Source organism: Rhinatrema bivittatum, chromosome 15 (genome assembly GCF_901001135.1).
Source record: "Rhinatrema bivittatum chromosome 15, aRhiBiv1.1, whole genome shotgun sequence".
Classification (NCBI taxonomy): domain Eukaryota; kingdom Metazoa; phylum Chordata; class Amphibia; order Gymnophiona; family Rhinatrematidae; genus Rhinatrema; species Rhinatrema bivittatum.
In genome coordinates, this window is record NC_042629.1 from 32,962,660 (window position 1) to 32,987,125 (window position 24,466).

Consider the following 24,466-nt stretch of genomic DNA (forward strand, 5'->3'; position numbering starts at 1 on the left):
GCTTCGGGACCTGGCTCCAAGCCGGGCTGCAGTGTCATGCCTGGGCCTGTGCATCAGCTTTGCGTAGGCCAAGGCCGAGGTTGCAGTGACCTGCTTCAGCTTGAGCCTGAACCTTGCCAATGGATCCCTACTAGACTGGGTGAGGGTTGGGGGGATCCTGGCCTTGGCATTTTTCCGGGAAGTAGGGAGGCCTGGTTTAACTGGGTGGTTTCCCTTTCACAAGTCATTTAGGATGGCTCCCTGATGACAGCTGCATGGGAACATACAACATACATGTAACCCCCTTGACTGGGAACATAAATTGATGGAAAGGAATTTCCCCATTTTGCAGTGGTCGACCCTTCCAAATTTATTTTGTGGGTACTTCAAATGGTCATTCAGATGGTGAAGTGGATCTTTATGGTGATAGCAAAGTTAAAAAAAAACAACTGTCTGATGCCCTAATCTTCCTCTCATCTCCCTCCCCAAGTTCTAACGTGGCCAAAATGCAGCTGGTGATGTCTGCTTAACTTTATCCGGATATTCAGCCCAACATCACATCCTTTGAATATCCGGTCTAAAGTTAACCGAGCAAAGCTCTAGGCCTGCTGTTTAGTCAAAGTAAAACTGCACCCCAGGCACACACCCACTGTCTTTGTCTGGATAAAATCAGTCCCAGGAAAAGTTTGCCCAGACAAAATGTAATTGGTGAGTGGATGTGAGGAGAGGAATTAAAAATACCAGTTAATTCCAGAAGGTAGCCAAACAAGATCTTTGAATGTTAACCCAATGCTTATAAATAGATGTTATGAATGGAGAGAGAATGGAGAAGTGAATTCAATTCTCTGCTATATAAATGGCCATTTGTTACACACACACACACACACACACACACCCAATACACACACACTCATGGATTATAGAGACTTGTTTTGGTTCAGTACAGCTGTTGGATCAGTTATCACTTGGATCACTGCAAGACATCCTAGTACATCAACATTGTATTGGGTAGGACATAATGACAGGCCACAATTTTTCTAGTCAGAGAAAGATAATTTTACAGAGAAAACTATATATTTGGTGTGAAACTCCTCCAGTGGTACGCTCAATTTTTCCAGACACAGCCTGACAAACATCTTTAAAATAAGGAAGGTTTACTATATTGTGATTGTCATTCCATCTACTTATGGTTTTCTGAGGGCTAAGTCTACATCCAACATGTTTTAGTGTAGGCCTAACAGCATAAAGCTTCAAATATATTTTTGCAGGGTTTTCTGGTTGGCACCATAGTAGTACATGTAAATATAATATTGAATATCTACAGTTGCAAGTCATATTTTTACCTCCAGTACTTCGGATGCCTTTTTTTCATATTAGGGAAGGACCTAGGATGGAGCTGGGAGAAGGAGAAGGAGAGGACAATGTTCGGGATGAGTGAAGGAAAGGACTTAGGACTTTTTATTTGATTATATCAGAGAGAGGTAAGGGGAGAGAGGAAGTTAGGCGATTATATCAGAGAGAGGTAAGGGGAGAGAGAAAGTTAGGTGATTATATCAGAGAGAGGTAAGGGGAGAGAGAAAGTTAGGTGATTATATCAGAGAGAGGTAAGGGGAGAGAGAAAGTTAGGTGATTATATCAGAGAGAGGTAAGGGGAGAGAGAAAGTTAGGTGATTATATCAGAGAGAGATAAGGGGAGAGAGAAAGTTAGGTGATTATATCAGAGAGAGGTAAGGGGAGAAAGTTAGGTGATTATATCAGAGAGAGTTAAGGGGAGAGAGAAAGTTAGGTGATTATATCAGAGAGAGGTAAGGGGAGAGAGAAAGTTAGGTGATTATATCAGAGAGAGGTAAAGGGAGAGAGAAAGTTAGGTGATTATATCAGAGAGAGGTAAGGGGAGAGAGAAAGTTAGGTGATTATATCAGAGAGAGGTAAAGGGAGAGAGAAAGTTAGGTGATTATATCAGAGAGAGGTAGGGGAGAGAGAAAGTTAGGTGATTATATCAGAGAGAGGTAAGGGGAGAAAGTTAGGTGATTATATCAGAGAGAGTTAAGGGGAGAGAGAAAGTTAGGTGATTATGTCAGAGAGAGGTAAGGGGAGAGAGAAAGTTAGGTGATTATATCAGAGAGAGATAAGGGGAGAGAGAAAGTTAGGTGATTATGTCAGAGAGAGATAAGGGGAGAGAGAAAGTTAGGTGATTATGTCAGAGAGAGATAAGGGGAGAGAGAAAGTTAGGTGATTATATCAGAGAGAGATAAGGGGAGAGAGAAAGTTAGGTGATTATATCAGAGAGAGGTAGGGGAGAGAGAAAGTTAGGTGATCATATCAGAGAGAGGTAAGTGGAGAGAGAAAGTTAGGTGATTATATCAGAGAGAGATAAGGGGAGAGAGAAAGTTAGGTGATTATATCAGAGAGAGGTAAGGGGAGAGAGAAAGTTAGGTGATTATAACAGAGAGAGGTAGGGGAGAGAGAAAGTTAGGTGATCATATCAGAGAGAGGTAAGGGGAGAGAGAAAGTTAGGTGATCATATCAGAGAGAGGTAGGGGAGAGAGAAAGTTAGGTGATTATATCAGAGAGAGATAAGGGAAGAGAGAAAGTTAGGTGATTATAGCAGAGAGAGATAAGGGGAGAGAGAAAGTTTGGTGATTATATCAGAGAGAGGTAGGGGAGAGAGAAAGTTAGGTGATCATATCAGAGAGAGGTAAGGGGAGAGAGAAAGTTAGGTGATTATATCAGAGAGAGGTAAGGGGAGAAAGTTAGGTGATTATATCAGAGAGAGGTAAGGGGAGAGAGAAAGTTAGGTGATTATATCAGAGAGAGGTAGGGGAGAGAGAAAGTTAGGTGATCATATCAGAGAGAGATAAGGGGAGAGAGAAAGTTTGGTGATTATATCAGAGAGAGGTAGGGGAGAGAGAAAGTTAGGTGATCATATCAGAGAGAGGTAAGGGGAGAGAGAAAGTTAGGTGATTATATCAGAGAGAGGTAAGGGGAGAAAGTTAGGTGATTATATCAGAGAGAGGTAAGGGGAGAGAGAAAGTTAGGTGATTATATCAGAGAGAGATAAGGGGAGAGAGAAAGTTTGGTGATTATATCAGAGAGAGGTAGGGGAGAGAGAAAGTTAGGTGATCATATCAGAGAGAGGTAAGGGGGGAGAGAAAGTTAGGTGATTATATCAGAGAGAGGTAAGGGGAGAAAGTTAGGTGATTATATCAGAGAGAGGTAAGGGGAGAGAGAAAGTTAGGTGATAATATCAGAGAGAGATAAGGGGAGAGAGAAATTTAGATGATTATGTCAGAGAGAGGTAAGGGGAGAAAGTTAGGTGATTATATCAGAGAGAGGTAAGGGGAGAGAGAAAGTTAGGTGATTATATCAGAGAGAGGTAAGGGGAGAGAGAAAGTTAGGTGATTATATCAGAGAGAGGTAAGGGGAGAGAGAAAGTTAGGTGATTATGCCAAGGAGTGGGGGGAAGGAGAGGGAAAAGGATGTTGTGAGAAGAAAGGGATATTGTGCATTAACTAAATCCCCTACCAACAATGTTACAGCATGCCACTAAAGATTAAGTGATGCAATTATCTTTGAAAAAAGGATTATAGGAAGCTCTGACATACCTAGCAGCCAAGCCTTGCAATCTGACTGCTCTCAAACTCCTCTGCAAGTCCAGACTGTGAGAGAAGGTATGCACTGTAGCACGACCCAGGATATTTGGCTACGACAGTGGTTCTCAACCCTGTCCTGGGGACCCCCCCCAGCCAGTCGGGTTTTCAGGATATCCACAATGAATATGCATGAGAGAAAATTTGCATACACTGCCTCCAAAATATGCACATTTTCTATCATGCATATTCATTGTGGATATCCTGAAAACCCGACTGGCTCGGGGAGGTCCCCAGGACAGGGTTGAGAACCACGGGGCTACGATGTCTGTGGCAATCCCCCTGGCATTACACATTACCTGCATATTCCTGGAGTAGAACTTTTTCCTATTCTTATAACCTCTTTCATAGTGCATTTCTGGACTTATTGCCACCCGCGCGCAATCTACAGCACAGAGGGTAACCCTGCAATGTTGTCGAAGCCCATCATAGTTTCCTCTCTCTGCTGTCCTATGTGAGGACATGAAATGTAGCAATTAATTCTTCTGTAAGCAGCAGTAATAACCTGGGGTGTCCAATGGAAAGTGGCAGACTGTGTGATACCAGTAGTGTCACCTACCGTTGTCTGGAAACTGCCAATGGCTTGGAAGGCCAAGGCAGTGGTGACTTTTATATGCACAGGGAGACCATGACTTCTTCGAGTGGAACTTTCCTGATCCCCTTTGACCAAGTCACACAGATCCAAAATAGTTTGCTTATTAAATCTGTACCTTGCAAAGGCTTGCACTTCAGAAAGGTAAAAATATTCATTCTGTTCTTGTACCCCCTGGAGGCCTGGTGCCTCCTCTTTCTCTATTGTCTCTGCTGCTCAGCTCTTCTCCTTTGCTGAAAATGGCACAACTACATATAGGAAGCAAGTCACGACTATGAAAGGCTCCATGCCACTGTATTGCTGTCACAGCGCTGTTAATTCAATCTGGATAAAGATAATCAGGTATTCTGCAAGGTCCCCTCCTGCCGATGTCTAAATAACAGATCTAGGTTTAGCCAGATACATGTCATGAGTTGTGTACCTCAGAAAAGCTGAAAATTGGACTTATCTACCTCAATTTAAGACAGGCCCCAACATCCCACAGGACACCTTCATCTACAATATTTGGATAAGTCGCCACCGCCGAAAATCCTCTGTGGCTGGGTAGTCCTAATTAAGGAAATCTCATAAGCTTTTTTCTATAAAAAGCCATCAAAAAAGTCAAATTATTAGCTAAATCAATACTGGCCATATGACAAAACAATTCAGTTGGCGCCCTGTGCCGTGGGGATCTCATTTGCAAAGTATTCTGAATAACCTCAAAAGCAGTATCATGAGGTGCGTTAATTTAAAGAGACTGACTATCCCTCATTAAATAATGCACATTCTCAAAGTGATGGAAGGTGATATCAATTATATGCATAAAGTCCTGTGCAAAAAAAGGTTTAAAAACGTTATTAACAAAGAAAGAAAGAATTTCAAGAAGGGAAGCTTTATCCACCGATTCGGATGCTTGGATGGAATATTTATGGATTTTAGGAAGTGTATAAATAATGGATATGTGGATGCTTAACAGCAAGAATATCATTTTCTCTCTCACTGAGGAATGCTTCATTAATATCTATTTGGACAATATTCTCTTTGTAGGGTCATGGGATAACGTTTAATAAATAGGGTCATCAAACTGCTGCAAATTTTCAGAAAAATACAATCCATTCCACAGGGCAAAGTAGCAAGAGTTTCCCCTCATCTTCCTGGGTCTGCTGTTTTGATATCACAAGACCAATCTTATGAAAAATCCTATAAAATGCACTTTTTTTCTTGAAAATATTTAGAAAAGAGTGACACATGATTCTTGATGTCTTCCATATCCTGTGATATCAGCTTACAAAAGGTATGAACATGAGAATCCCCTCGTCCAGACAGGGATAACTTATAACAATTTTTAACCATTGATACATCCATAGTTTCTTCTGGACATACAGAGAAAAATAACTTTAACTTCAAGGTATATATGGCCAACGTGAAAAATGGTTCACAGAACGGAAAAGGGTAGCCAGCGGAGGCATTGCTAGGTACCTAAATGACTGGGGGAAAATGCCTATAAGCCATCCCCTTCCCACCCCCTGAGATTTTGATAATTAACTCATCATGATCAACAGCTTCCCCACTCCCCAGAACAATCCTGTAAAAACACAATTACTTGGTCATTACACTTATAAATATTCAGGGCCCAATATTTGGTTGGCAGATAGCCAGATAAGTAGGATTTATCTGGCTATCTTGTGGCCGCTGAATATCCGCTTAAGTTCAGCTGCCACTAGATAGTCGGATAAATCACTTATCTGGCTATCTCTTAGCTGTAGAACTTTGTGGATGGGTAGTCATCAGATCATGGCGGCGCTACTTATCCAACTAAGTAGCAATATTTAGATTTAGCCAGATAAATTGTGCATGTAAGTTAGACCTCCAAAGCCCCATGCGATAGCACTATATCATATGGTGTGATGCAAATTTGGAAAAGAGGAGGAGTTAGGGGTGGGCGAAATGCTATCAGAGAGAGAGAGAGAGAGAGAGAGAGAGAGAGAGAGAGAGAGAGAGAGAGAGACTAGCCATTGTATCCTCTCCCTAGATAGGTATTTGTATCCCTATGGTAGGCCCACCTAGTAACTCGAGGTGAGGGTTAGGTATTGGTGTAGGGGGTTAGGGGCCACTTTGACATTCAATGTGAGACATACGAACAGAACAGTGGTCTCTTGTGAAGATCTGAGGACCGACGGAGAGAGGAAACTCACTCCAAGATGAGATTTGGGCAATGTTCTCTCAACCTAGCTTGAACATCAAGCTAGGTTGAGAGAACATTGCCCAAATCTCATCTTGGAGTGAGTTTCCTCTCTCCGTCGGTCCTCAGATCTTCACAAGAGACCACTGTTCTGTTCGTACGTCTCACATTGAATGTCAAAGTGGTCCCTAACCCCCTACACCACTACCTAACCCTCACTTCGAGTTACTAGGTGGGCCTCCCATAGGGATACAAATACCTATCTAGGGAGCGAATACTATGGCTAGTCTCTCTCTCCCTCTCTCTCTCTCTCTCTCTCCCTCTCTCTCTCTCTCTCTTGTAGTTACTTCTACACAGCTATTCAGCAGCCTAAGTTATTATTATCCAGCTAAGTTATTATTATTTTAATTATATTTTTATAGCGGGGGACTACTACTAATAATCGAAAAAAGTCTAAAATGAAAACTAATACCGACACTGCCTCCAAAGAATCATGAAATCGCCCTGTTTGAAACTAATAGACTACAAATTTGTCTTATATACTGCCCCCCCCCCCCACCCTCCTAGAACTAAACATCTCCCCACTAATTGAATTCCTAACAACGCAACTAAACACCTCCAAACCCACAATTGTACTAGGCGATTTCAACATACATATGGACAAACACCCCTTATCTCACACATGTCAAACACTATTAGATTTCATGACAGCTCTAGGTTTCATCCTGACAACTGATAAACCCACCCACAAAGCAGGACACTCTCTTGACTTAACATTTATCAATCACGACCACTTAGAACATAGCAAATCAGAATACACTCCGATACCATGGTCAGACCACTTCCTAATAAAATCCTCGATCAAATTTACAGGAAAACAAACGATACAGAACAGAGACCCCATCAATTTTGAATACCGCCCTCCATTTAACATAGACTCCCTGAAAGACAAACTAGCAGAAAAACTAACCGAAATAGACTGCACCGACTGTGACTCCGCCAATACAGCGTGGTCACAAACAACCAAAAACTTAGCCAATGAGATCAACCCAATAAAAAGGATTGACATAAAAGAACCCAAAGAAACAAACCCATGGCATAATGAAAAAATAAAGATTATCAAAAGAAACCTTAGGAAAAAAGAGAAGGACTGGAAAAATAATAAAACAACAGACAACCTGACTAAATACAGAAAACAGCTAGCCTACTATAAACAAGTAATTCTTAACGCTAAAAAGCAATATTATAGCACTAAGATAGAGAAACACGCAAACAATCCACGAACCCTGTTCACATAGTGTTGTGGTCTCCACCGCTTCCCCTCTTTCTGCTGTGCTTAGTGCTCACCTCCGATGGGGGGAACGCCGCTCCCGCGGCTCCGCTGGGCCTTCGGTGCGTCCACCATTGCTGGGCCATCTCGAGGCTGCCACGCGCATTATGGACGCACGGTCGCCGGAAGTCTGGCCCCGCCTGGGTTAACTACGCCACGCCCCAAGCCTGATTTAACCGGCGTTCGTCTGCCTTCTCATTGCCTTGCAACGAGGGTCGCTACTGTTAGTAGTTCTTAGTTGCGCTTCTGCTGTTCTGCATTCCGGTTGACCTCAGCTTGTTCCTGACTCCGCTTCTGCCTGCCGCCTGCCATTGACCTCAGCTTGTTCCTGACTCCGCTTCTGCCTGCCGCCCGCCATAGACCTCAGCTTGTTCCTGACTCCGCTTCTGCCTGCCGCCCGCCATTGACCTCAGCTTGTGCCCGACTCCGCTCCTGCTTGCCGCCAGCCTCCGACCTTTGCCTGCTCCTGAGACTGCTTCTACTGGCTGCCAGCCTGACTTGGGCTCATCTCCATTCCTACTCACCACCCGTTCCGGCTCTATTGCACGCTACTGACTCCAGTCCTGCCTTCAGCTGGTCACAGGCCACGATACGCTACAGACTCTGTTCCTGTTTCCTGTCTGCTCCACTCCGCGGCATACTACAGACCCCGGGCCTGCTCACTGACTGCTTTTGTTCAGCAGGCTAGAGACTCTATCTGACCGCCCCGCTCTCGCCGGGCCTTCCTGCTCCCTGTTACTGGACTCTGTGGGTTACCCTTGCCCAGGCCTTTTCCTATAGAGACTGTTACTGTGCTCCTAAGTCCCAAGGTTCTAGGACCCTACGGGCTCCTCCTGGGGGGTTCCTGGTTCCCGGGTGAAGACCTGTGCCTGTGGCTCCGCCTCCCGACCTACTCTGTCACCAGGGTAGTTCGGCTCAAGGGTTCACACCTGGACTGCAGCTTCCCAGACTGCAACACATAGTAAAAAATCTCACAACTGACAAAAATGACAATTCACAGAAACTACCAATAACCAAATGCAATGAAATAGCTACCTTTTTTAATGACAAAATCACGAATCTAAAAGCAAAAATCCCTAGAATAAATAAGCAGAAAATTAACATGCAAAAAAGAGAGGTTAAACATTGGGAAGAATTTGACGAAATATCCGAAATTGAAGTTGAATCAATGCTAAAAAAAACTAAACCCAACCCCACATGCATTAGACACAATTCCAACCACAGATTTAAAAAAAGTAGCCAATGTAGTCTCTCCAACTCTAACAAAAATCATTAACCTGTCACTAAAAGAAGGAAACATGCCAGACTCACTAAAAGGAGCAATAGTAAAACCAATTCTAAAGAAAAAAAACAGCGATCATCTAGTCATGAGCAATTATAGACCAGTATCAAACCTGCCACTAATTGCAAAGTTAATAGAAAAAGCCATACAAAAACAATTAACAGAACACTTAGAGAACAACAATATACTATACCCATCACAACATGGCTTCCGCAAAAACTTCAGCACTGAAACACTACTACTTGCACTAACAGACAACATCATGAGAGGATTCGACAGCGGTAAACAGTACATTTTAGTAATGCTTGATCTTTCAGCGGCATTCGATACAGTTAACCATGACATATTGATAAATAGATTAGAAGAAATAGGACTAAGCAACTTGAAAATCAGATGGTTTAAATCATACCTAAATAACAGATACTTCCAAGTACAAATCAAAGAAATAATGTCAGAAAAAATAAACCTTCAAACAGGAGTTCCACAGGGATCTGCCCTATCCGCCACATTGTTCAACATATACATGCTGCCGTTATGTCACCTACTAGCAGGTTTAGGAATTTCGCACTACATCTACGCCGATGATATTCAGTTAATACTCCCAATTGACGACACAATTGAAAAAACACTAAACATAGTAAACATGTACCTAGATATAATAAAACAACTTCTAAACCAAATGGAACTAGTAATCAATATAGATAAAACCAATTTCTTATACCTAGAATGAAAAAACATAACGATCATCCAGAACCCAATTACACTCAACAACAACCAAAAAATACATCTAGCTGAGAAAGTAAGAAACCTGGGAGTGATAATCGACCCAGAACTAAGTATGAAACAACATATATCTCAAAAAGTAAAAGAAGGATACACCAAACTTATGACTCTCAGAAGATTAAAACCACTACTAACACCCACCAACTTCCGATCAGTCTTACAAGCCTTAATCTTTTCCAGTACCAACTATTGCAATGCCCTCCTACTGGGACTGCCATATACCACAATAAGACCATTACAGATTTTACAAAACTCAGCAGCTAGAATTCTAACTGGGAAAAGTAAAAGAGAACATATCACTGAAACCTTAATAGAATTATACTGGTTACCCATTGAACAAAGAATACAATACAAAACTTTATGCACCATTTATAAACTAATACACGACGAAAAAGCAGAGTGGCTGAACACAGCCCTCCGCTTACATACCCCACACAGAAACCTAAGGTCAGCAAACAAAGCACTGCTAACTATACCGTCAGTCAAAACAGCCAGATTAACACAAGTAAGGGACAGGGCCCTGTCCCTAGCAGGACCGATAATATGGAACACCATGCCGATAGAAATCAGATTGGAAAGAGACATCAAAACATTCAGAAAAAATTTAAAAACATGGCTATTTAAGCAAGCATACCACAAAGAGAATCAGGGAACTGTTAGTTGCGGTCAAGCAAACGCCCACACAAACACACTCCTTCCTTCTTAAAGTGTGTCTTCTCTCCTATATTCTAATCTCCTCCTTTATCTTAAACTACAAAGAACTAAAGTTAAGTAACACCAAACTTTTAGCAGAGTTAGAAAAACTAGACATAACTTATAACACTCACCAAATAGCACTTATTATGATATAATGTTACAGTATTTTTTATGGCACCTGTTTAAGAGTTAGAATTCCAGACACTTTATGCAACATAGTTTTTGTGCCTTATTGTGAACTGTTGTGATGGCACCCGCTTAACGACAGTATAGAAAAGATTTTAAATAAATAAATAAGATTATTTATCAATTGTATAGATAAATACCAAAAGAATATTCTGAACATCAAAAGAAAATACAATAATAAGTATATCATAATAGGAGTTTACATTAATATAACAGAATTCAAGCCCACATCTAGGGGGGGGAAATATAAGAAATTACTTAAAGAAAAACAATATAAATCATTGCAGCTATAATTACATACAAATGACTATTATACCCTGCTATGTAGCTCTAACTGTAATAACCACATAGGATTTGTCAATTAAAAAGGTCTCCGAATGAGGTGGATCTAGAAACATATATGATTTCCCTTGGTAAGTTATATCAAACACTTAGCGGGAAACTTGAGGGAAAAAGTAGCACTAAGTGAAATCTTGCACTGCTTATATGAAAGAAATAACTTCCTATGAAGCTGTGTTTCACGGGCACATCTGGGAACACAAGAACCTTTTGCCCACAAAATCCTTTGGATTTAAATTTAAAATATGTTATTCTTATCCATAACCACTACAAAAGTAACCAGTAAGGTAGCTCTTTTAGTAATAACATCCTGAGAGCCCTGGAGAAATATCATTTAGATAACTTAATCTCTTTATTTTTATTTTATTTTATTTATTTAGATTTTTTATATACCGACATTCATGACTAGGTCACATCATGCTGGTTTACATAGAAACAAGGGGTGCATCGAACAGTAGAACTAAACTGGTGCGAGGGGGAGCAGTTACAAAAAACAGGGGTATAGAACTGGGAGAGGAAGAAAAGAAGAACGGGGAGGAGTAAAAGAACTGTATGGGGATAAGATAAATAACTTAGTGATTATTTACAGAACCAAATGGAAGCATTGTTAAAGGAATTGGAGGTGGTTATGAGTTGTCCGGGAAGGCTTGTTTGAAAAGCCAGGTCTTCAATCTTTTGCGGAAAGTTGGTAGGCAGGGTTCTGAGCGCAGATTAGTGGGGATGGAGTTCCAAAGTGAAGGTCCAGCTGTCGAGAATGCCCGATCTCTAGCCGTTGTGTGACGGGTGGATTTTGTGTTCAGTACCTGGAGGGCTCCTCGGTGGACTTCTCTGATTGGTCTTTGCGAGGTATGGAGGCTGATTGGATATTGAAGGTCCAGGGATATAAGGTGATGGATTGCCTTGTAAGTGATGGTGATGGATTTGTAGATGATTCTGGCTTGGATAGGGAGCCAGTGAAGATTTTTTAAGATGGGTGAGATGTGGTCTCTTCTTTTGGAATTTGTGAGGATTCTAGCCACAGTGTTTTGTGCCATCTGAAGCGGTTTGGTGTATGAGGATGGAAGGCCCAGAAGTATGGCGTTTCAATAATCTAATTTTGCGAAGATTATTGCTTGAAGTATGGTTCTGAAGTCTTGAAAGTGGAAAAGAGGCTTAATTCTTTTTAATACTTGTAGTTTATAAATGCAGTCCTTGGTGGTGCGGCTTATAAAAGCTTTCAGGTTCAGATTGTTGTCAATAATGGCTCCTAGATCTCTGACTTGAGAAGATAGGGGGATGTTTGAAGTGTGAGAGTGGTGATTGATGTTTTCCGGGGTAATGAGAATTAGTTCGGTTTTTGAGGTGTTTAGGATGAGATTTAGGCTGGAGAGGAGGTCATTGATTTTTGATTGGCAGGATTCCCAGTATTCAAGTGTTTTGACTAGTGATTCTTTAAGGGGAATCACTATCTGCACAATCGAAGGCAATCCCTGGAGACACACTGCAGGCACGCACTTTAAGTGGAATCACTATCTTTATCCTGAACTATTTGTAAAACTTCACTGATATATTTACTAAACAGTTCTATGGGTGACAATAAGCTAGTTTTAGGAAAGTTCACAAACCTTAAGTTCTTATTTCTCACAGCATTAGCTAGTTGTTCAATTCTTTCATTAAAACATAAACTATCTTTAATACTCGATGCGATAACAGATTATATATTGTTAGTGGTTTGGTTAAGGTTTACCAGTTGTCCCTCTATTGCAGCTGTTCTATTTTCCAAGTCCAGAATCGTTTTAGAGGCTTTTACAATATAAATCAGATAATTGGGAGACAGGTTGAAAAAACAGCAGCCTCCATTTGTGAGACTGCTCTGCAAATGTCTCTTTAGAGTTACATTCTCTGGTTCTTCTGGATCACCTGGTAGATATAATTTATTCTCTGGAAGCTGAATAACTGGTTTAGGACTCAAAACCAGTAATTCAAGTTCTCCATTTTTCAATTGCTGCTGGGCACTGGTCTGGATGACTAATTCCTGAATCTGAGGGCTTGGAGTACTAGTAGAAGTTGATGTCAAACAAACAACTTGAGAGCATTGTTGAGGCTCCAAATTCAATAAATCTACATTAGATAGAGTCCCAGATGCGCTGAAACCCACAGATGATTCCAAATGAGGTGCAGGGGGAAGAGTCCTACCACCCATACTTAATGTAAGCTCACCTGAAGTTCTAATAGTATCCATTTCACCTTCCCTCCCTACCAGTAATTGTTCCCATGAAATGGCGATCCAAAGACCTAGTTATGAGCGGCATTACCTAGGGAGCTGAGAAAAGCCTCCCCTTTCTTTTCCTCCCCATTCCGATAAAGAGAAAAAACTGTCAGAAGGGGCGCGCCCATTTGGCGCATAGCTTTGGTGCACCGGTGGCGGCATGCCACAGGCATGGAGCTTAAGTCCTGTTGTAGGGAGGCCCTCTGGTGACCACCTCCGTGCCTGTTGGTTCGGCTGAAGGTTCAGCTGCACAATCGAAGGTAATCCCCGGAGACACACTGCAGGCACGCCCTTAAGTCCTGTTGTAAGTAGGACCTCAGGTGACCACTTCCGTGCCTGTTGGTTCGGCTGAAGGTTCAGCTGCACAATCGAAGGTAATCTCCGGAGACACACTGCAGGCACGCCCTTAAGTCCTGTTGTAAGTAGGACCTCAGGTGACCACTTCCGTGCCTGTTGGTTCGGCTGAAGGCTCAGCTGCACAATCGAAGGCAATCCCCGGAGACACACTGCAGGCACGCCGCTTAAGTCCTGTTGTAGGTAGGACCTCAGGTGACCACTTCCGTGCCTGTTGGTTCGGCTGAAGGCTCAGCTGCACAATCAAAGGCAATCCCCGGAGACACACTGCAGGCACGCCGCTTAAGTTCTGTTGTAGGTAGGAGCTCAGGTGATCAACTCTGTGCCTGTTGGTTGGCCGGAGACTCAGCTGCACAATCGAAGACAATCCCTGGAGACAAACTGCAAGCACACCGCTTAAGTTCTGTTGTAGGTAGGACCTTGGGTGACCACCTTCATGCCTGTTGGTTCAGCCAGAGGCTCAGCTGCATAATCGAAAGCAATCTTCCCCAGCTAAATTATTTAGCCGTTTAGGCTTTCAATATCTACTGTCAACATGTCCACCAAAAGAAATGTAAAAAATAAGAAAAAAAAAAGGTTTGTCTTCTTTAGGACTGGTGTCAATGCAAGAGAGGCATCCAGCCCCTCTGTTCAGTAAATTAGCAGCCCAGCAGGGAGGGAAGATAAGATTGCAGAGCAGAGAGGCTTCTATCATGTAAGAAGGGCTTTTGAGTTGAAAGTTTCCTTTGATCATAGCCAGGGGCGGATTGAGGGAAAATAGTGGCCCGGGGGATTTTTCTCCATACTGGCCCATGGGTACCCAATTACATATACAATATAATTTACATATATAATTTACATATTTAATTTACATATATATGTACACACCCCTATATTTCAGCATGGTCCTCCCGTATCAACACAGTACTATTTTCCAAAACTCAAAGAATAACAACCCCACCTATGAAAAAGAATACCCCAAATATTACACCAGAATCTAAAATATCAATACACCTCCTATCAGGAAAACAGAACAGGCCAAGCTACTACAGATCCCTACAGAGAAACCACATGCTAAAAGAATGCTTCCTCTCAGTCTTTGCATGCAGAACACAAACTCTCACCAAATACAGAATAAAGCCACATAAAGTATAAATAGAAATGTGCAGACAAAAACTAAACTGTAAAACGTATCATGCCAGACTCTATACAGTGCAACAATGGAAAAACAAAAATGTCACCATTCCTCATGAAAAAATCAATAAAATCAATATATATAAATCATGACTCATAATTATAAAATTATACTAATAAAATAATTTCAAAACAACTGATGAATAGAATATCCAATAATTAAAGACTCAAGGAAATTTTGAAACCTTTACCAAACACCAATAAAATATTTCAAACAGCAGACACATCACATACTACCCAATAATTAAAATGGTAATCAAGAAAAATGAACTTAAAAAGCCACCTTTACTTACCCTCTTCAGCAGTTCTCCTACTCCTTTCCCTTGCAGGCGACGCCAGAAGCAGCAGTAGCTGCTGAAGCTGTCCTCATGGTCCTCTTCCTTAGGGACCACAACCAATCTCTTCTCTCTCTCTCTCTCTCACTCACACACACACACACCAGTCATACCCTCAAGACCAGTTTCTGTCTCTCACACACCAATCATCTCCCCAACCAGTCTCTCTCTCTCTCTCTCACTCACACACGAGCACACACACATCAGTCATCTCCCTGATCAGTCTCACACATACACATGTCACCTCTCTGGCCAGTCTCTCTCAATCACACAATGCTCCCGCTCTCTCTTACTTACACAAAGGCTTTCAATCACACACATGCTCTCTCTATTTCACTTACACACAAGCTCTCAATTACACACATGTTCTATCTCACAGCCACAAGCCAGCCAAAAACATGCTCCATCTTTCTTGCACACACACATTGACACACAGAAGCACCCTCCCTGTCTCACATACATTACACTCACAGAAGCACCTTGCTTTCAGACTTGCAGCATTTTTCACTTTTACTAAAAGTGAAAGTGATGATCCCAACCATTAAATAAGAAAACCACATTCCTATCAGAAGGCGAAATGACACCCTTCCTTCAGGTTCTGTCCTCCCAAGGGACAGCCACCCACACTGTACAGCTTCTCTTGTTTTGCGCTTTCAGGCAATAAAGCAAGTGTCTTTCTTCAAACTATCAGTCATATGATTATTCATGTGGGAGATATGGAACCGAAAGACATCCTTAGTCAACTTCCCTTTTAAATGGGAAGATTCCAGTCTTAGTCATTTAAAAATATACATTTTCTAAAGGCTTAAAAAAATAGCAAAACCATTTCAGATTGGAACTATTCTAGTCTTCATGCTTAAATTATGCTAAAAAAAAAAATAATAAAATAACCCCACCTGGCATCAGTATCTTAAATTTGTGATTTTGCTAAGATGAACATTTTAAATAGTTTAATTTTTTTTTTTTTTTGCCTTTAGTATTTGTCTCTACCCACTTTGCTAAATTTTATTTTCTAGAAGAGGGATGCTTAACATTCAGTAATTTAATCTTTCATCCAACTTTTCAAAAGTTGCACTACCAGCACAAAAGTTTTTTTTTAAAACTGGCAGATTCCTCTCTCACATACATACCGTATACACACATACAGAAGCTCCATTCCTTTCTCATACACACACACACAAGCATCGTTCCTTTCTCACATACACACAGAAGCACCCTTCCGATCCAAGGCTGAAGAGCTGGTCACCGGCGGCGGTTAGCAGCACCGGTGTTCACTTCTTCAGCCCCCGCCAGCCTAGATTTTAATTTCTTCGGCCCCCGCCGGAGACCAAGAGGGCCGAGGAAATTAAAACTGAGGCCAGCGGGGGCCGAAGAAATTAAAATAGAGGCCAGCAGGGGCCGAAGAAATTAAAATCGAGGCCGGCGGAGGCCGAAGGAAAGAAGATGGGCGCTGCCCAGCCAGCACCCGCTTGAAGCTGGCTGGGAGGCGCCCATCTTCTTTGCTTCAGCCTCCGCCGCCACCGGCCTCGATTTTAATTTATTTGGCCCCCGCCGGCCTTCGGGGGCCGGCTGTCTCCGGTGGGGGGGGGCCAAAGAAATTAAAATCAAGGCCGGCGAGGCCGAAGAAAAGAAGATGGGCGCCGCCCAGCCAGCCCCCGCTTGAGGCTGGCTGGGAGGCGCCCATCTTCTTTTCTTCGGCCGCCGCCGGCCTCAATTTTAATTTCTCCAGCGGGGGCTGGCTGGGAGGTTCCCATCTTCATTTCTTCGGCCCGCGCTGGCTGATCTTCTTTTCTTCGGCCCCCGCCGGCCTCAATTTGTATTTCTTCGGCCCCTGCCGGCTTGGCCTCCGGCAGGGGCTGACTGGAAGGCGCTGAGGCTGGGCTGAGGAAGAGCCACGCGGTCGAGACCATGTAGACCAGCCCACCGGGGGATGCCCGATCCCCCGATAGGTCAATCCGCCCCTGATCATAGCTCCCAAGGATGCATTGGGGCATGCATGGGATTCTGGGTTGGCCCAGAAGTTCTTGGAACAGGCAAGTGAGAGACTGCTGAGGGGGACATGGAAAACCCACAATGGAATACCTGCTGGAAAAGTATTTTAAACTATTTGTTTCAGGCAGGATTGGTACTGGGCTTCCCTGCACATGTCCACTAATCTGTGCCAGGGTGACAAAGTGTGAGGCTATGTTGTGTTCAGTTTATGGTGCTTTTTAAAGTATGTTTATTTTGTAAATTGCTCAGGGCTTGTGCATGAAGCAATTACAAAACTTGAATAAATACTTTTATATTCACACATGACCACACATTAATAAATACTTTTGGATTTATTCAAGTTTCTTAATCGCTTCATGCACAAGCCCTGAGCAATTTACAAAATAAACATACTTTAAAAAGCACCATAAACAGAACACAACATAGCCTCACACTTTGTTAAGTTATTTAAATGCCCAAAGTCCAACTTGAGAACTAGAACTTAATGTTAGGGCATTAATTTCATGAATGCTCGGTTCAACAGAAAAGATCTTAAGGCCGATTTAAATGTTTTAAAATGCTCCATAAGTCTCAGGGTGGCAGGTATGGTATTCCACGTGGCAGGTGCAGCCACCGAAAAAGCACAATCTCTAGAAGCTGACAGTCTTGCTGCTCGTACTGTAGGCACTTCAAGAAGACCCCTTTCTTGTGATCTGAGATGTCTGGTGGGTTGGTATATTCGTAGCAAAGAATTAATCCAAGGCAAAGAAGAAATGCTAAGGAGTTTAAGGGTAAGAGGCAATATCTGGGATTGAACCCTAAAACAACAGGTAACCATTGAAGATGGTGGAGGGTCGAAGTAATGTGGTCAGTGCGCTTAATTCTACTGACCAGCCAAGCTGTAGAGTTAAAAAGTAATTGAAGAGGTTCTTTTTTTAATTTTTATTTATGAGTTTATTAACAATAATTGCAAAGAATACACTTTGTACAGAAACATGGGAAAAATATAGAAAGAAGGCAAAAAGAATAATATAAACACAAAAAAAACCAATATTTAAATTTGTCCACCATCAAAGAAATATAAGGAGCACAGAAAAATAGGAGCTAGAATGAACATATAAACAATAAATAGGAAAAGACATTATGTGACAAAATGTTGCATCATTACAATAGACATTCTACAGATGTTCTATAGGACGAGAAGTTAATGCTTTCCTAGAGTAGGAGCTTATAGACTTTGATTTCCTGAGTGCATTGTCTTGTTTTCTGTTGTCATCTGTTTCCCTTCACTTTGGTCATTTGTCTTCTTTGTGTGAATGAAAGTTTTTGTCAGTTTGTCCTGTTTGTCTGTGTTTGTTTCAGGAGGCGGCATAGTGGTGAGGCATGGTGGTGAGGTGGAAGAGTGCTGAGGTGTGGTGGTAAGGCAGAAGAGAGTGGTGTGAGAGGTGGTGAGTGGTGGTAAGGCAGAGGAGGAGTGGTGAGAGGTGGTGGTGCATGGTGGTGAGGTGGAGGAGAAGTGGTCAGGTGTGTTGGTGAGGTGTGGTGGTTTTGAGGAGTGAGGAGGGAAGAGTGAAGAGGATGGAGTGTGAGAGAAGAGGGAAGAGGGAAGAGGGAAGAGAGAAGAGAGAACAGGACAGGCATGAGGAGAGGAGGTAGAGGAGGATGGAGGATGAGAGCAGGAGTGCTAGGTGATGGAGTCAGAGTAGAGATGAGGCCAGGGACAGGAGTAGAGATAGGCAGGAGGGAATGGATAGGAAGAGGCGGGAGGGAGAAAAGTATAAGCAGGTGATTATGGAGGAAAGTTTGCGGCAGGCTAGGGATAGACAGAGAGGGCAGAGTGGAGGGAAATTGGTAGGGCAGGTGCAGGGGGGGGGGGGAGAAGGAAGGGGAGTGGGAGCAAGAGTGAGGAAAGGGAGGACACCTCTCCAGAAGTGGAAGTAGCACTCCGTTCTGGCAGCCAGGCAGCAGGGCGTGCTCATCTGAGGGCTTTGAAATTCAGCTTGGAGAACAATGAAATGATCATCGCTCATGCATCAATGCTCATGCACTATGCAGTGCTCTTCGGCAACCGTGCAGCCAAGACAACGAGGGCATCCAAGAACCAGATCTAGCGCACAATCGCCCAGCCTGTAGCTAGGTGCACCAGCAAGAAATGTAGTCCAGAGCAGGTGGCCACAGGCACCAAGACATCAAGGCCTTACTGAAAAGTAAGGTGGCTAATCACAACAAGTATATATGGAAGACCGGAGGAGGATCTCCTTGATCGATTGTACTGATACCAATGGAGGAGCGCCTTGTCCAGTGGCTAAGACTGGATGTCTTCAAGGGCATGGGAGAGCAGCTGGACATCATGCAAACTAGAGCCTGTAAGTTCACCTCACCTGTAAATGGCAAACCTGCTACTGTTGTCCACATAATTTAGCATAAGATCCTCACATTGATTAATGCAAAGGGTACATCTGATGTCAAATGGTATATGTGTACTTCTTAGCACTGGTACTTATGTCTTCTTTTTTGTTTCCACAGCTCTTGCCCAAGACTCCATCAGTCCCAGTCGTCAAGCCCTAGGGACCAGCAGTCAGGGCGCTGTAGTTGGGTGGGGTGGTGTCCGTGGACGGAAGGGCACCATATATAAAAGTGGAGCGGCGGCAATCACGGTTACTGTAAGCAACTTTTGAGAGAGAGAGAGAGAGCACTATAAGAAGGAGAATATTGACTCTATATATCTCACTGTAAGCAGGGGCACATTCAACTCAGGGAGGGTTTTGGTGTTGGTTTTGGGGAGGTGCAGTGTTACATTGGTCTGCCTAGGGCACTACAGACCCTTGCACTGGCCCTGCCAGCAGTGAAGCACCAGGGACCAGCAGCGCTGCAGCACTTTTCCATGTCCCCGTACTGACAGACTCAGTTCAGTGAGGAGGAGGAGCAACAGCACCAGCCTCCTGAGCAGATGCAGATACTGGCATCCCTTGGTTCAGCAAGACTGCTCAAATTAAGTCTCAATATATCAGGCTTCATGGAGGACCCGAACCTGCAGTGGGAGGCAGTTGAGCTAGCACAACCCATCTCCAGCACACCACATCAGCAGCAAGAGGCAGCAGGCACCGAGCTGAAGCATCCCACCAGCCCCATCATGCTGGGTTACCTTCACTGATGTCCACCTCCCAGACAGTACCACCAAGCTGTACAATAAATGCAACCTCTCTGTGTCTGCGTGTATAGAGTCTAGCCTAGTACCACAGTTCCTCACGGGGCTCCTCCCCGTGGGAGTGGCCATCACCGCAGTACCCAAGAATCCACTCCAACACCTCATAAACATAACAGATTGCTAACTCCATGGATTCGGCTCAGCTCACCGCTTTGCAGGCCATTCCAGGCCTGGCCCAGCGACTCTCCGAACAACAGAATTCGTTGGACAACTTGACTGTTGCATTTAACCAGTTACACGCACAGATGAATGCACAGACTGCCGCACGTAAAGAAGTTAAACCACCAGAAGTGACGGTCAAGTCTATAGTGCCTCTATCTGCTCCGACACACTTCGCGGGTGAAGTTTGGAAATATAGAGGATTTATTAATAAATGTTGCATGCACTTTTCTCTGCAACCTAACCATTTCCCCAAAGCGTATGCCAAGACCACCTATATCCTTTCGTATCTGGATGGAAGAGCGCTGGCTTGGACCTCACCGCTATGGGAGCGCAATGACTCTATCCTGAATGATCTTGCCGGGTTTCTTGAACTGTTTAAGTCAGTATTTTATTTATTTATTTATTTATTTATTTATTTAGAGTTTTTCTATACCGGCATTTGTGATTAAAAATCACATCATGCTGGTTTACAGATAACAGGGGGAGTGAGTCAAATAACAGAACATTAACAAGTGCGAAGGTCATAAAGTTACATTAAAACAGGGTAAAGTCTAACTGTGGGAAAGAATTAGAGCAAGATAACTGATCAGTTAAGGAATAAATATTTACATTATATTGTGAAGTCTCTTAGAGGATGTTGTTGACATTCAAACGGAATCTGGGAAGGCTTGCTTAAACAGCCAAGTCTTGAGCCTTTTTCTGAAAGTGGGTAGGCATGGTTCTTGTCTCAGATCCGGGGGAATAGAATTCCATATTGATGGTCCGGCTGTGGAGAAAGCTCGGTCTCTAAAAGTTAAATGGTGAGTAGCTTTGGTTTGAGGGACGAGAAGTGATCCTTTATAAGCTTCTCTGATGGGTCTAGTGGAGGTGTGTCGTCTGAGTGGGATTTGTAGATCAAGCATAGCATGGTGTTGGATAGCTTTGTAGATGATGGTGATGGATTTGTGGATAATTCTAAAGTGTATTGGCAGCCAGTGTAAGTTCTTCAGAATTGGAGATATGTGATCTCTTCTCCTCGTGTTAGTCAGAATTCTCGCAGCCGAGTTCTGGAGCATCTGAAGGGGTTTAATGGATGCGGAAGGGAGTCCAAGTAAGATAGAATTACAATAGTCTATCTTAGAAAAAAATTACTGCTTGAAGTACTGTTCTGAAGTCTCGCAGGTGAAGGAGAGGTTTGAATCTCTTCAGAACCTGTAATTTATAGAAGCTGTCTTTTGTTGTTTGTTTGATGAAGGATTTTAAGTTGAGATGGTTGTCAATAATTACTCCTAAGTCCCTTGTTTGGGTGGTAAGAAGGTTGGTTGGAAGACACAGAGAGAGGTTACTATTTTCTGGGGAGATGAAAAGAAGTTCCATCTTGACTGTATTTAATATCAGATTTAGACTAGTGAGAAGGAGATTGATCTCTCGAAGGCAAATGTCTAAAAATTCAAGTGTTTTAGAGATGGTTTCTTTAATGGGAATCAAGATTTGCACATCGTCGGCGTATAGGAAATGTGTTAGATTCAAGCGGGTTAGCAGTTGGCAGAGCGGGAGAAGGTAAATGTTAAAGAGCATTGGGGAAAGTGAGGAACCTTGCGGAACTCCTAGAGACGAGGTATAGCGGGATGATTCTTTATTGTGGATTTTGACCTTATAGCCTCTATTGCTGAGGAATGTTTTGAACCAGGATAGTACAGATCCTGTTATTCCTATGTTTGACAGTTGATTGAGGAAGATGGAGTGGTCAACGGTGTCAAAAGCAGCCGAAATGACCCTGCCTTGTATTCAATAGCAGGATCAGCTGTGGTTCATCTAAAACAAAGTAACAAACCTTTACCTTTCGCCATTGAATTCAAGACGTTGGCTTCTGAATTACATTGGGACTCTAGGTGCCTGAAAACCCTGTTTTTTGAAGGCCTGAACTCCCGGTTGAAAGATGAACTGGCTACTCGTGAGATGCCCGAGACCTTAACGGAACTTATGAAGTTGGCAGCAAAGATTTATCACCAAATTCGTGACAAAGTTGAAGAGGTCAAGAGTCCCAGAAGACCACTCCAGGGAGAGATTCATGTCAAGTCTGTACCCAGGCCTACACTCCCAGGGCCTGTTGCTGGTGAAGAAGAACCAATGCAACTGGGCCGCAATCATTTGACTTCTAAAGAGAGATGATTCTGAAAGAGGTTGGAACTATGCATGTATTGTGGACAAGCTGGTCATGCTGTATAAACATGCCCTATATGTCCGGAAAACTGGCAGACCTAAGTCCTGTGGGAGGACTCTTCTTAGGTCTAACTGCACCCTCTCCTCCACTCTCTCTTCCAGTGTCTTTAATCTGCGGGCATTTGGAATATCAGACCCTTGCCTTAGTGGACTCTAGGGCAGGGGAAAATTTCATTTTGAAACATCTAGTGGAACATTTACGGATCCCTACCACTACTATGATGCCTCCATTACTATTGTGGAGACTATGACGCCTCCATTACTATTCATGGAGAGCCCTTACCGGGTGACGTAACTCTGCTTACAGAACCAGTGAGCTTACCTACCAGCGCTCTTCATACATACTACCAAACCATTGTCTATCAGAGCATTCGGCCACTACTGTCATCACCATATTTCGAACTCTGTATGTTGTAATTGTACACTATATCACCCTACTCTTTGCATTGAATACTGTACTATCCGATGAAACTCAGCTAAATACTGTATCTATTCTTCCATCGATTTATTTCTTCCTAAGAGACAATACCCCTCCCACTCTTCACCCCACCTACCAATCTCTTCTCTCTGCCTCCAGTCCTGCTCCCTCCATTTTTTTTTATACCTGGCAAGGGCCAGGTCTGAAATGCCGATGTTTTCCAGGCGTGTCAGTAGATGATGGTGGCTAATAGTGTCGAAGGCTGATGAAATATCGAGGAGGGCAAGGAGGTAGCTATGGCCTTGACCCATGCCTTGGAGGAGATGGTCGGAAAGGGAGAGAAGTAGGGATTCAGTGTTGAAGTGTTTCCGGAAATCAAATTGGGATGTGTGGAGGATCAGATGGTTTTCAAGATAGTCAATGAGTTGTGAGTTAACTCTTTCCATTAGCTTGGCAATGAAAGGGAGGTTGGAGATTGGGCAGAGGTTAGAGGGATCATTGGGGTCGAGTGAGGGTTTCTTGAGGAGGGGTCTGACTACCGCATGCTTGAATGCATCTGGGATGGATCCATGAGCAATTGAGCAGTTGATAATATCTGCTATAGCTCTGACTATCGCGTTAGGGATGGCTAGTAGTGCTTTGGATGGAATAGGGTCCTCAGGATGGGAAGAAGGTTTGAGTTTTTTGAGGATGGTTTTGACTTCTTTGGTGGAGGTGAAGTCAAGGGCGGCCATTGTGGGTTGGTTTGGTGTGGGGGGGGCAGGCAGGGTGGGTGAGAGACTGTTTGAAGAGGGGGGGGGGAATCTCTTTAGGAGAGTTGCGATTTTGCTATAGAAGTAGTTGGCCAGTTCCTCGCATTTAGCAGAAGCATCTGAGTCTAGTATAGTAGGGGGGATAGGAGAGGTAAGACTTGAGACGTAAGAAAAGAGTACTTTGGGGTTGAATCTGTAGTCATGGATTTTTTTTAGTGTAAAAATCTCGTTTGTGTTTTTGGGTAGAGAGTCTGTAGCTGTGCAGAGCTGATTTGTAGATGGCAGAGTTATGAGGGGTCTGGTCTTTACGCCATTGTCTCTCCTTTTGCCTAAGGGCGGTTTTTAAGGTTCTAAGTTCTGGTGTGTACCATGGATTGGTGGGGTTTGAGGAGGCCCTTATAACTCTTTTGGAGACTGGACAGAGTTTATTGGCGATGTCTCCTATGAGGTTATTCCAGGACGCTAGTGCTGTATCCGGATCTGAACAGTTTAAATTGGATAGTGAGGTGGCGAGTGCGTTCACTAGGTCGACACTGGGGCAGGGTTTTCTGGATATTATGGTTGTGCTGCTGATATTGTTGCTAGGGGGAGGGATGTTGATGGAAAAAAGGCCTTCTATCAGGTGGTGGTCAGACCATGGAATAG

At 43.2% G+C, this 24,466-nt stretch overlaps 1 protein-coding gene across 5 annotated transcripts in view; it reads right to left on the minus strand.

The window, feature by feature from the left end:
• LOC115076971 (beta-1,3-galactosyltransferase 5-like) overlaps positions 1-24,466 on the minus strand; it is a 39,472-nt gene that overhangs the window by 9,158 nt on the left and 5,848 nt on the right. The window contains exon 3 of one of the 5 annotated variants that reach the window (XR_003852922.1): positions 18,742-19,750. The exons of the other annotated variants lie outside the window; for them this stretch is intronic. The gene's annotated coding sequence lies outside the window, so the exon portion shown is untranslated. Of the gene's footprint in view, positions 1-18,741; positions 19,751-24,466 lie in introns of those variants that run through there. 5 annotated transcript variants of the gene reach the window in all.